This window comes from Arachis duranensis, chromosome 10, assembly GCF_000817695.3.
Source record: "Arachis duranensis cultivar V14167 chromosome 10, aradu.V14167.gnm2.J7QH, whole genome shotgun sequence".
Taxonomy (NCBI): Eukaryota; Viridiplantae; Streptophyta; class Magnoliopsida; order Fabales; family Fabaceae; genus Arachis; species Arachis duranensis.
In genome coordinates this window covers 10,698,225-10,713,694 of record NC_029781.3, presented here as the reverse complement: position 1 = coordinate 10,713,694, position 15,470 = coordinate 10,698,225, and positions in this window count along the sequence as shown.

Sequence of the window (15,470 nt, the reverse complement as noted above, 5' to 3'; positions counted from 1 at the left end):
CACAGTTGATCACTTTGGTGCAACAAAACTGCCAGTTTTATGGACTCCCCAGGAAGACCCGAATTTATTTATTTCTAATTACCTGCAGATTTGTGACACTGTGAAGACTAATGGAGTGAATCCGAATGTCTACAAGCTCATGCTCTTCCCATTTGCTGTGAGGGACAAAGCAAAGCAGTGGCTGAATACTCAGCCAAAGGAGAGCTTGGATTCTTGGGATAAGGTGGTTAATGGATTTTTGACCAAGTTTTCAAACTGGACCAGGCTATAGATTTTCTATGATGGCTTCTCTGAGATGGCAAGAATGTCTCTAGACAACTCTACAAGAGGTTCTTTACACATGAAGAAGATGCTTGAAGAGGCTAACGAGCTTATTGAGATGGTTGCTAACAACCAATATCTTTACTCTTCTAAAAAGAACCCAGTGAATCCTATGAAGAAAAGAGTTATGGAGGTGGATATCCTGGATGCCATTCTAGCACAGAACAAGATCATGTCACAGCAGATCAGTATGATTTTTCAGCACTTGAATGGGATGCAAGTCTCAACTGTCAGTACTCAAGATGCATCTTATGACATGAGTGGAGGCTTCAACCAAGGGGAGAACTATAACTATGCTCAAACCACTCCTGAGCAAGTTATTTATATGAAAAATTCCTCTAGAAATCCCAATAATGATCCTTATTCGAATACATTCAATCAAGGATGGAAGAATCACCCTAACTTTGGGTGGAGAGAGCAACCCTAGAAGCCTCAGTAGAACTTCAACAATAACTCTCAGGGTCGTTTCAATCAGAACAAGTTCAATAATTTCAACAACTGCCAATTTCAAGCTTCTCAACCACAGCAGGCATCCACTCAGCCTCATAATACTCCTGACTTGGCCTCTTTAGTTGCAGAACTTTCTAAGACCACTTATAACTTTATACAGGAGACTAGAGCTTCCATTCGAAACTTGGAGGTACAAATGGATTAGCTGAGCAATAGAATACCTGAGAAGTTACAAAGGGGTCAAAGGAGAAAGAAGCTCTAAAAAAGGCTGAAGCTGTATTGTTACACGCCCTACCTAGGGCGCCTATTCAAGAGCTTGAAGCACCACAACCTTAGAAGCTCTAGGAGGAGACCAAGGATGAGCAGTTCTCTCAATTCTTGAAAATCTTTAAAAAGCTACAAATCAATATTCTTTTTGCTAAGGTTTTGGAAAAAATACCTCCCTATATGGCATTTATGAAAGACCTACTCTCCGAGAAGAAGGCCTTGAAGGGAGATAAAACAGTGGTGCTGACTAAGGATTGTAGTGCCCTCATTCAGAGCAAGCTGCCTAAGAAGATGCCAGATTCAGGGAGCTTTCAGATTTCTTGTACTATAGGGAATATCACTTTTGACAAAGCCCCTTGTGATCTTGGCTCAAGTCTCAATCTGATGCTCTTTTCTGTAATGAAGAACCTGAGATCAAATTCAAGAAGCACAACCTAAAAGGATAGCGTTGAAAATAGATGATAAATATCTGAGACAGGCACATGGGCTAGTGAAAAATGTCTTAGTCAAAGTTGGAGAGCTCTTCCTCCCTGCAAATTTTGTAGTACTTGATATGAGAGAAAATGCAAATGACTCCATCATATTAGGAAGACAATTTCTGCACTGGAAGAGCCTTAATTGATGTAGAGGTGAATTAGTCATGAGGCTGTGGAAAGACTATTTGGTGTTCAAGATTTTTAAACCTTCACCAATATCTGGAACAGGCTAGGGTTGTTGTATATGTGTGATTGAGTGTTATATTTTTGGGATGGATGACTGAGTTTTCTGGGTTAGAATTTTTTTGGGTAAGGTATGATTTTTGTTCTTAACGTTTGTGATATTTTTTAAATATTCCTAACATTTAATTTGATTAAATTTTATCTTTAATATTTTCAATTTGTATCAAAATTATCCTTGGATGTTAACTTCATCTAAAATGTTTGGTACAAAATTGAAAATATCTATGATAATTTTGACATAAATTGAAAACGTTAGAAATAAAATTGAATGAGTCAAAACTGTTAAGGACAAAACGGAATCAAATTAAATATTAAAGGTATTTTTATAAAAATATCACAAAAATTAGAGATAAAATACATACTTTTATTTTTCCATGAAGGAGACATTGGGTGGAGTGTTAAAAAAAATTAGATAGGCAAGCACCCGACGGCCCTCCCCACTAAAGCACGTGAGATAAGCATTGCAAGTTTGGTAGGCAATTTTTGTTTGTTTACAGGCTCAATTTTTTAGCTTGACCCATTTTTCATTGGGTCATTGGACTTTGACCCATTTGACACCACTAATTGTGATAAGAGATATCAATGAGTTAATGTTTAAAATGACTTCTAAAATTTAACCTCCAATTTAATTTAGCCCTCCAATTTTCAATTGATCCAAATTGTATCTTGAAACTTTAAAGCGTGACTCAAGTTGGCCCCTCTGTCCATTTCTTTCACCAGAAAAATGACATGGCACAATTATACGACGTCGTTTTGCTATTTGCGTCTAAACGATGTTGTTTTACTCCCCCTTTTTCTTCTTCCTCCTCCTCAAGCAGCCATGGCTTGGGTACTGCCTCGAGCTTCAGAAACCTCAAGTATAGTCTCAACCTCAGTTTTAGACTCATCTCTTCTTTTTTTTTCATTCTCCCTCCATATAGCCATTAAATTCGTCACTCACACTCTCTTATTTTCTCCATGACTTCTCTCCAACTCATTTTCAGTGATCAACTAATAATCATCACCTTCAGTTGCACACGCATAAGCAACTGCTTCATTCACAACAACAACCACAACCTCTTCCACTTTCTCCATTTCACTTCAAATTGATTCTTAATTATATTATTATTATTATTATTATTGAAAAAGAAAATATAGGATAGAGGCTAGGGTTTTGGTATAGCACTACAACCTTAATTCACTCTCTTCCTTCATCGAGAGTCCCTACTATGTTCTCAACATCATCGACGCCAGAACCGCTGCATGCCCCCTCCCCCATTGACCACATTGCCGTCCCACCCCAGACCCCACCACACATGATTCTGTCGCTATTGTCATCAGTGCTGCTCCACTTTTCTTCACTTTCTTTGCATTGCATTCACAAATAGAAAATAAAAAAACTTTTCATGTGATTGAAGTGGATGATTCAAAGGATGATTATTCCAACCAAGACAAACTAGATAAGATAAGGAACAAGGAAGATACAGTATGAGGAGGAGGAGGAGGGGCAACGAACAGTCCACATCGGTGCCAGTGGCCAAGGTGCACGACCAAGGAAGAGATGGCGACGACTACGAATACGGCGGTGGTAGAAGGATGTTGCAGGAGCATCTTGTTGGTTTGTTTGGATTTGGTACCAAAGAAATTTGACCCCCTTTCAGTGATGAACGAACGGGGAATTAGATTTTTAAAAAACGACATTATTTTTCTTGTGCCAGATTGTCAGGTGTCAACTAAACTTGCCACGTCATCTTTCTGGTGATGAAAATAGATGAAAGGGTTAATTTGTGTCATGCCTTAAAATTTTAGGGTACAAATTGAGTCAATTAGAAGTTGGAGGGCTGAGTTGAGTTAGGAGTCAAAAAATTAATTGAGTTAGAAGTTGGTTGAGAATATACATACCTCCAATTCAGCAATTCCGAACAAATCACCTTCATAAAACGATGTTTCAGATCCATCCATAAATTAAAAGCATTTTCACACCATATATACCACATTTTGAAGAATCTTTGGGCTTAACGATCCATGCAGCCAAGACAACACGAAGGTGTTACAACAATCCCAAGCTTTAAAAGTTGGATCATTCTACTCTGGTTTAGGAAGAGTACCATCAATAAACTTTGATTTGTGCTTGGATTTTAGAGAAATCTACACTAACCTTGATCAAAAATGATAATTTAGTGTGATCAATAGTGAGGTGGTGAGAGACATTTTTAGAATCTTACTTGGATGAATATAATATTAGTTGGTCTAGTCTTGCAATGAATTAATCCCTAGTGTCTGAGACTGGAATGAAAAAATTGAGTCATTATTTGTGTGAAATGTTGTTAATCATTCATTGTAAAATTTTCAATTTGTGAATTATCTGGATTCACCATTTTCTCATGGTCATTTGACACCAATGATAGTCAAATTGACAGAATTAGCTTTTACGAATCCTCAAGAAACAGATTCTCTCATGAGTTGATCAAGTCACTTTTTTGACAAGTCTCCACACTCATCGCACCATGTTAAATCTCTGTTTAGCTTGCAAAAAATGGTGGCGAGACAATGAGGCTTACTCCATAAAAAGGAGAAAATTTTAAAAATAAAAATTAGTTTTTAAGACTGATAAAATCTCACTCAATCTATTATTGATGCTTATTTTATATACACTTACATATAGTATACACATTTATTTTACCATCTACAAAAAAGAATAATAAAAAAATTAGCTAGCAAACTATATTCTAACAAATTTATCGCATCACATCACAATCTTACACCAGATTTTTCAAAATATCTATACAATATATTTTCACCTTTTTCACCAACTTATTACTCTATATGTCCATAATATATATTATCAACAATATATATAAGTTATGAATAACTGATATCAATATCAATTTAAATGAAATTATACTATTTATAACTTCTTAATGTATATATGATAGATTCAACTATTGAATCATATATATGATGAAGATTATTTGTATCAACTTTATAGAAATTAGACACCACTAAACATGTAAATGAAAAATTCTTTATTTATATATATTTTGCATAGATATATATACAATTTTTTGGGTAAAACACTCTAATAAATCAAACCCACTTCAAATTTATATGTATCCCACAAAATAAAAAAAGCTACGTACATGTCTCAATTCACAAATCTATGTAAATTAAATTTAATAAATTTAAATTAGGCTTTTGAATAATAAATTAAATCGAATCTATAAGATTTGAATTACTTGCATGATATCTCCAATATTAAATCGAATGAATGAGACTCGATTTACACCCATTATAGTACATTGAATGAATATGATTTGATTTAGAAGGAGCTCAACACGCCTACAGTAAATCGAAGCCAATAGTTTATATTTGATGGTATTGGTAAATCGACCCCATAGATTCGATTTACATACAAGAAGGTTCCATACTAAATCGAATCAAATGGGTTCGATTTAGTGTGAAAGTGCCTATATAAACAAATCAAAATCAGTTCATTCAAATTACAAAACATACAAATTCCACAACGAACCCCACCACCCAGAAACAAAATCTTGGAAAGCAACCCCGGAAAAATCGAATCTGACCATATGGAGGACGATCTGAATTGTCTCTATCGGTTAGATGGAGTCGCACATATTGCTGGTGTTGTCCACCTCTAGGTTAATGAACAAAAATTTTTGTTTTGAATATAAATTAGTTATTCTAGTAATGTTAACATAGTTCGTGTGGTAGTTGTTTAGAGTCGTTAATTAGGAATTAGAAAATTAATTTTTTTAAATATAAGTGCCTGTTAGAAATAGTAAGCTATTAGGTGGTTAGATTTTGAGAACTTGAAATAGATTTTTTTATATTTAATTAGACTTGGTTTATGATTAGGGTTAACTATAAATTTTTTGACATTTTTGATACATTAAAGATAATTTTTTTGGAGTTGAGATGCACGTAAGCCAATTTCAGTTTAGCATTTTCTATTTTGTGTGAACGTGTGTGACTATATGCTTTGGTAAATTTGTTTTTTTTTTTTTTGGAATTGGGTCATAAATTATTTAGTATTTTTGTATTGGGTCCTATGAAGAATTTGTTGGGCGTTAAAAATGAGAGTTTCTAATGTTTAATGTTTTTAGAATTTTATGCATTGAACATTGTTTTTTTACGATTGTGATAAGAATTTTTCTATTATTTTCTAGTCCCATCGATGTATCACCAGCATGAGATGGAAACACGGTATGACATTGGATGATAGGATCGTTCCGTACTTGCCGATGGCTAATTTATACCATCTTACAAGACTGAACGAGACTTGGTTTCGATTGGACGAGCCATTGGTGAGAGCATTTGTGGAGAGATGGCAGTCGGAGATGCATACTTTTCACATACCATTCAGGGAGTGCACGATTACACTACAAGATGTAGCATACCAGTTAGGGCTCCCGATCGACGGTTAGTATGTTAGCGGATGCCTCACAGACTTTAAGCGACATATCGAGGGTGGCCGCCGACAAGCATAGAACTAGAGCAAGCTGGATGTCCTGAAGATTGAGGATTCTAGTTCGAACCTCCAGAACTAGATACCACATTCACAAGCTTCGCCAATAGCTCTGGGGTCCTCACCTCGGGAAACTGATGTAGGATTACATATATTCATAACACGCAGCGGAAGTAATAAAGTAATCATATTGATCTATTTTGTGCTTAAAATTTTAATTCAATAAGATGGGTCAGATGCTAATACCTGAGTACCTCAGTGAATAAAACTTTCTCTTTCGATAGTACGAAGGTACTATTTGTATCCACATCGAGACTGATCCTTGTTGTCAACCCTTTGACCAAATGGATTTAACTGAGAAACTTTCAACAACTCCTTGCACCAGCAATTCTTCACTAAGAATTGGAATATATGTGTATGTGGAGGTAGAAAAAAGTTGTATCCATTTTTTTACCATATATATATAGTATGAGATTGGTGACTGATTTATGAATCAAATTACAACTTAATTTGAAACGAATCAGTTAGGATCTTATCCATATTTAAAACTCATCATAGAATAAATAATTAATTATTTCATATTCTCAATTATCATATTATTATATTCATAGTGCTAGCAAAGAATATAATAATATTCTATTTGAATTAATATAATTATTTATTTGATCAAATCAAAATAATAATTAAATAATTATTTACCAAAGATTAGAACACTCGTTAGTATGACCCCATAGGTTCAATACTGAGCTGGTAGTAAATTTGTAAACCCCGCAAAATTAGCAAATAATTAATCAATAAATCAAATTTTAATAAAATAAATTGGAAATGTAAATTTTATATTAAAATAAGATAGAACTAATTAAAACGAGAATTTTGACACTAATTTCAAAAAATTTAGCCCAAGATTGGGTCGAACGAGCCGAACCGGACCCAACCAACTCATTAAATAAATGAGCATAAGCTCATTCCACTCCCATTTCAGCATGCAAAACACGCTGGGCAGCTAGCAAAAGGGGGAAGAACATGTAAGTTTCAAAACCCTTGATTTCATTCAAATTCACGTAATTTTTGATCCGGAGTTTCGATCGTTGCACCGTTTGCGGTCACGCGTCTATAGTGTCGAGCTCTACAAAGCTCGATACATTGTAAGGTAAGGAATTCATGTTTCTTTCCTCAATTTCCTCAGTTTCAATTTTGAAAATTCATGAGCAAAGATGTTGAAATTATTAAATTTCGATGTTTAGGATCAAATTAACTTGGTGGACTTGCCGAGTCTTGTCCCAATTTTCCCTTGGTAAGTTGAGAATTCTAGAATCCTAGCTAATTCATTAATTTTGTATTTTTGGTATTGAATTTTGGAAATATGCTTGTGTTAATAATGCTAGGTGCATGTAAATATGTGATATGAAGCAATTGGATATGTTGGAAGCTTGATTGGAAGCTTGGAGTGAGTTCTAGTTGCTGGATCTTGGTGGTTGAGGCTTATAATTTTGCCTTGTGGGTCGTCTTGGATAATACGTGGAAATCGGCCAAGGTATGGTTTAGGTTTCTCGTATTTAATATATAATGTTATGTGAAAACTTAGGCTAGAAGACTTTAGGTTATGTTGGAATGATTAAGCATGTTAAATGTTTAGTGCTTGTGATAATGATTGCTTATTTGAGTTAAATGAGCTGAATATATGTTGGTGATCATAGTTAATGTGGGAAATATAATGCTATATGGTGTATTGATGGGTAATTGATAAGTTGGTGATATTGACCATGTATATATGAATGTTAGTAACATTATTGGTTAAGGTGATACATTTAAGTGGGAAAGTGCATAACATTAAGGTATGAATGAGGTGTGGAGATTTTAGTGTTATTTTGGTATGGTATGGTTTGTTGTTGTATTGATGGAGATAGATATGGTAAGTTGAATTGGGTTTGATTTTAAGGAAAGATTGAGGTTTGGAAGTTGTGGAAAATTAGTTTTTGGCCAAACTTCGATGAGCCATAACTTGGCTTCCGAATTCCCAAATCATTTCAAACTTATTTTGTATGAAAATTGGGTCTGTGAAGTTTATGCCATTTGAAGAACGGATGAAAAATATTTTAAGACGAGAAAGTTATGCTCATCGGAAGTTTGGGGTTTAAAATGGCAAAACTGCAGATTTCAGACTTAGTAAAAAATTTTGGAAAGACGTACACCCACGCGTACGCGTGACATGAGACTTTTGCGTACACGGAACCCTCATTCGCATATGGTGGCTACTGCCTCCCATGTATGCGTACGCGTACTCAGGGGATGCGTACGCATCTTGGCCTAAGCGCGTACACGTGGCACCTGTTTTATGCAAAACTAGATTTTGAATTTTAAACCAAATTTTAAACTTCTAAACCTATATTTTCATTCTTTTAGTCATATAATGTAATAATAAACCTAGTAATTAGCTGAAGTTAGGAATTTGAGATAGCTTGGGGGTGAAGTAAAGAGTAAATATGATAAATCATATGAGAATGATGTGAAGGTATGAAAAGTTGATGATGACATAGCAATGATGAATGATTGTGAAATGATTATGAATGACTGTGAATGATATGATGTTTGATGATTGAAATGAGATGAAATAAATAAATGTATGTTTGAGATACCTGGGTAGTAGCAAGGATGGTGGTTCGTCCCGCTTGCTCCAGGTTAATGTTTGAGAATTGATAATAATCATGCTTGATTTAAATTGAACAAAAGTATGTTTGTGACGCCTGGGTAGTAGCAAGGATGGTGGTTCATCCCGCTTGCTCCAGATTGAGCTTTTAAACACCTGCCTAGGTAGTAGCCGCAGTAGTGATTATTCCACTGGCTCTGGGTTAAGCGGGTAGTAACAAGGGGGTTGTAGCTCAAACCCACTTGCTTTATATGGGTGTTTCAGTCCATGGTTAGCTACCACGACATGTCAGATTGGCTATATAACCGACAGATGATATCATCAGTCATAGGACAAGCATTCATCATGTGCATATTGTTTGTTTTGTTTGCTATGTCTTATTTGGGAGTGCCTAATTGAATATATTATATTAACTGTCATAATTGCTACTTGATTTACTTATTTCCTACTTGTGCTTGCTTTTGACTGTTTGTCTATCTTTGATATTCTACCAGAGATGGAGAAATGGAGAAAAGGTGGTAAAGCTTAGTGTTAAGGTTAAGTTTTAGGCTAGGTTTAGATACCTTTAGAAGACTACATTTTTATGGTTGTTGTTTAGTACTTTAAACTTTATAATATGGGTGTCGACGTTCTAGGTTTTCTTCTGACATTTCTAGGACCTTATATCTTATGTGCATGGCACCTTTATCATGTTGAGAACCTCCGATTCTCACCTCATACTGTGTTGTTATTTTTCAGATTTAGATCGGGAGGCCCCTCGGTAAGCGTCTGGACTTCTGTAGCAAAGCGGTTTCTGGGTTTTATTTTCGATGTATAATTTGTGTTTATTTATGTACTTAACTCTCCAAACAACTACTTTATTTTGTACCTCTTAAAGGTTTATGGAGAATTAGAATTTATCCTTGTATTGTGGGTTTGGATAGTGCTACGGGAATGAAGGCCTTTTTTTTCTAGACGTGATGAAAATACGTGGCTGAAATTATTTCTATACATGTGGTTTATATGTTGAGTGCAGTGGGAACAATTACTGAATCCAAGACAGAAGCACGATGAGCTTGTCATTTCAGGTGTTATAATTAGCAGAAGTTAATGCTAATGTTAACGGTGTAATTTATGGATCATTCTTGGTGGACCTAAAAGTTTTGTACAAAATAGTTATGGGTCTCTTTTTTTTAAATCCAAAATTAGAAGTGTTATGGGTAGTTTTTTTAATCCAAGAAAAAGGATTATGGATAGCAAAAATTAAAGAAAAAGAAAATCTGTTGCTGAAAAATAAAACAAAAAACACGTGTTCTTGTCAAAAAAAAACCATGATGATGAACATAACAATAATAACATGAGCTGAAAAAAAGTGGCAATTACAGGAAGAGTAACACTAGCAATAATAATAATAATAATAATAATAATAATTAAATATTCATTAATGTGTATAAATATATATTGTTTAATTTATTTTCAATGTGTATTTTATAATTTAACATGTATTCTGTATGGGTGGTTATTTTTTACGTATATATAACATGATTATTATGATAATTATATTTTATTATTGTAAAATATTATTAGTGTTCAAATATCTATTTTGAAAATTAAAACACTAAAATAGTAATTTAAATAATAAAATATGTTTTAGAATTCTATTTGTTAGGATCTATATTTTGAAAAAATTGAGTAACTCTTTTCTCCACGAGATAATCAAAATTGCTCTTTTTCAATATATTATAATAATTTTTTTTTAAAATCTACTTCTCATATAATTATAAACCAACTCTTACTGATATTTATAGTTAAAAAAATTCTTTTAATTAATACAGTTGCTACCGAAAAAGCTCAAGCTAATTTTAAAAAAAGATTTTTTTCGAGTCAATTTATAACAAACAACACCAACCTCATTTAAATTGAGAATTGATCATTCTAATAAATATCTAATATAAAATTCTTAAATTAACTATTAAGTACCAAAAGTTAAATAACAAATTATTATGAGATCAAATTCAATAATTTAATAAGAACAAATAAATATTATTATCATATATTACTCAAAAAATTTGAAATTATAGTAACAACACTTGTCTCCATAAATTAGTACATAGATATGTCCCTACCTAATAGCATTCATTTAATTTTTTTTAAAGTTATCCAACAAAAATCTGTTCCTCCACAAAAATTATCACACTCAAAATACACCCTAAATCCTAAACCAAAAAGCTAAACAATTTATGATGTTCATTAAACCTTAAACATAATTCCCTAATTATTATTATTATTATTATTATCATCATCGCTATTGCTAGTGTTACTCTTCCTGTAAATGCCACTTTTTCTATCTCATGTAATTACTATTGTTTTCATCATCATGGTTATTTTTTTGGGACAGGAACACGGTTTTTTAATTTTGTTTTCCAGTAGCAAATTTTCTTTTTCTTTAATTTCGGCTATCCATAATCCTCTTTCTTGGATTAAAAACTCTACCTATAATAATTCTATTTTTGGATTTAAAAAAAAATGAGATCCATATCAACCTTGTACAAAAAATTTAGGCCCACCAAAAATGGCTCAAGAATTACACTAACATTAACATTAACTTCTGCTAATTATTAATGCCAAAAATGACAAGCTCATCGTGCCTCTGTCTTGGAATCAGTAGTTGTCACCAATTCAGTCAGCATATAAACCACGCGTATACAAGTAGCTTCAGCCACGTATGTTCATTACGTATAGAAAATAAAGGCCTTAGCTTCATCACCATAGCATTGGCCTTCCTTAGAATATGTATATATGTATGTGAATATTCTCCGACCAGCTTTAGTTTCGTAGACTGAGTTAGAAGTTTGTTATTTTGTATCATTGACTATCTATTCCAACTTTCTATTTATCTATACCTATGAACTTTACTTTTCTTCTCACGCAAGTAATCACGTTTCCTAAGCGTTGCACTGTTATTTTCGCGATTTTGTTTCACCTATTTTTCAAGACTCCTAATTTATCATATTCTTTCTGCTATTATATGTACATATTTTATTAAAGGTCGTAGCACCTCGCCACCTCTGTTTTACATCCTAGGTATAAAGCTCTGTGTGGTAGGATATTACAAAGTTAGTCGTACTAAATTTACTAATCAAGGTTTGCGTCTAGCAACACTCTTTGATGACCCGATAGTATGAAGTAATAATATTTTTACTAAGAACTCAAGATGAACAAAAAATATAACTCCTTTCATCTTTTCAGCTCTTGACTAACTTTTAGAGTACGGTTTGATTGTCAAAATCTAATTTGTTACCATTATTATAATGAATTATAAATGACTTAAGAAACTCATTTCTTAATTCATTCAAACCCCTTGACCAATATATTGTTTATTTCATTCATTATAATCGTAGAGCTCAAACTCATTACCACAGTTGATGGATTTCATATTGACTAATCATTAATTCTACAAGTATTTAAATTATACCCAATATTCATTCAACTAGCACTGTATGGTATTAGGTGTCCGGAATCAAAGTATAATAAATACATTTGCAATTACTATGATAGTCGCAGGTCAAAAAAAATTCTAATATTATATTCATCAAAAGAATATCCTATTGACAAATATACGGTAACTATAACCATTAGGAATTCTTAGAGTGAGTCAGTTCAATGGTTATATCTTTATATATACCATTTATATATATAATTTAATAAATGAGATCTATTAATTTTCATCTAATGAAGACTATTATATATATATATATATATATGCTTATTTACCTAATGCAGATGATGTTTTGCAAGGCTATAAATAATCTGCAATTGCTATCTCATTATTATGATCTCTATCGTAATTATTTGTTTCTAATTTTAATAAAGGACACTATCATAAATTATAAAAGTTTATTCTTATAAAAAGGAATAATAATAATAATAATTCATGATAATATTTTGTTGGACACACACACTTATCTCCAACAACTGATGACGACAATAGAACAGAACTTGCATATCTTTGTCAATGCTTATGACGAATGAATCGTACTTCACATCATCGCGTAACACGAATATCGAAATTCTATAGAATAACTTCTCCACCCGTTTCACGCTATGCAGACCTAGTCTCTGGAGTATAATATTTTGAAACAGAGTAAAACTCGTAGAAGATTTGAGGAAAATATTCAGCAGGTCCTTATTAGTAAATTTAATTCATGGTGATAGTGATCATAATATTGAGAGATAAGTCTTTTATAATTTAATCTAAATTGTTCTTGGTCATAGGATTATTAAAAAAGACATTAATAATCCGGAAAGATCAATATATATATAATGGTCTTCATTGGATGAAGATTAATATTCTCAAGATGAACATAGTAATAGAGTTTCCTTTGACCTGTGACTATCATAGTAATTAACAACGTATTTATTATACTTTGATTCCGGACACCTAATACCCTAGGGTGCTAGTTGAATGGATATTGAGTATGATTTAAATACTTGTAGAATTAATGATCAGTCAATAAGGAATCCGTCAACTCTCGGTAAAGAGTTTGAGCTCTATGATTATAATGAATGAGATGAATAAAACCTTGATTAATGTGTTTTGAACACTATAATTTTAGAAATTAGTTTTTCTAATGTTCTTGATTATAAAGAGCGGCCTGACAACTAGGAGTTTTATTTTCAAGATAATAATCAGTATCTACATTTGATGTATTAAAGATTTAATTTTATATTTTTACCTAGACAACTTGGGAGTATAAGATTTAATCCATGAGTACTGATAAAAATTCTCTAAAAATAGAGATAAATCCTAAAAGTTAGGAGATTGCCAAATAAATAAATTTATCTCTTATTTACAAGGAGCAACCTGACAACCAGGAGACTTGTACTCAAAGATAGAATTTATTTATGCATATGATGATATATAAGGAGAATTAATTTTATACTTGAACCTAGACAACCTAGGGGTATAAAATATAATTCAGTTAAATAATTGTCTGACAACCAGATAATTTAGGATTATAATTATACGGGATATAATTTAATCATATTTATTTGGAATAGGTATGAGTAACAACTTGACAACCAAGGTACTCATTTACGATTCTAAATAATTTTGCCAGAAATATAGATTTCTTGATTTACTTTCATATTTTAAATTTTTAAATATGTCCATCTTTCGTATGACATACTTGAAAGTAATAAATTGACTATACATTGAGAATTGTTCTTATGTATAAAAGAGTTTCATGGACATGATAATCCTATTAAAATAATATTATCCAATAAAATTGGTGACAGAATAGTCAGTACTTGTGAAGTATTTAAAATATTATTTTACTATAATATAGGTTGTTTTGACAACCATGAGTTCTAATTTCAAAAGCATATACCCACTATTTATTACTAAATATCTTGAGAAGATGTATGGTGCCCAAAGTAAGATAGTATAACTATCAAAAATTTTATTTAAATTAGTGGGAGAATTAGACAATATATTTTGAATTAAACAACTTTAGAAGTTGGAATGCCATTAGCCAAATAGCTTTAGCGAGAATTGTTCTTACAAGCATTTTTAGAGATTTATTTTGTTATAAACAATTTATAATTGGCCCTAATATGATTAAGGTTTGTGGTCTTTTTGGAAAAGTCCAATCTGAGTATTGAAAATGCGTATCAAAATTGCTCTTAAGGGTTGGTTTGACCAATAATAAAGATATTGAGTATTTTTATTATAAGAGCTTAAAGTAAAATCTCTAATTATCTAATTGATATTCTATTGAATAGAGAACGAGATTCTCTCAATGCACAAATATTAGTACTCTATGTACCCAATTATTTTTAAAAAACATGAAATTTGATTTAGTTGAGTATATTGTTTGTTAAATATTTGGACTACATTTTAGAAATGTTGCTAAATTAACAAATTTCTCACTAAATTAATTTTTAATCCATATGAGATATAGAAAAGGCATAAGTTAAAACTCAAGAACAATGGAGTTTGGAGATGTCTTATATGTGTTAAGAGATTGCACAACAATAGAATTGATATTAGGTCCAATAAACGAGATTTATTGTTTACCCTAAAGAAATAATGAGATTATTTTTATCACTCTTCTTATGACAAAGTGTCTGTGATAAGAGGTTAAATTCTTGTTTTAGAAAAGAAATTCCATCTTAAAAAAAGAGTGGGAGTAACAATTACTTTTATTAGAAGGAAGATTCTACGGTGCTGAATGGAAAATTTTTTTGCATGTGCGGAAGAAGCGTGGCACTAAAGAAAAGACGACACGTATAGCCTTGTTTTCTATATTTGTAAACAAGTTTTATGTTAAAATAGTGTGGATAAAAAATGTCAACATTATGAATGTTAATTATATTGGTTTAATTTATTTTGAATGGTGATAATTTATTTGTTAGGCTTTATTAGTTTTGAAAAATTTTGACCGTTTTAAATTTTTTGTGAATATTATCCATCATATAGGAATTGATCCATAAAATAATAAATTAAAACAACAATAATATCCTTCTAAATTAATAATAAAAAATAAAAAAAATTAGAATATCACTATCTAACTCTTTTTTCTTTCACTAAAATTTTTATTTAAAATTATATTTCTATTAT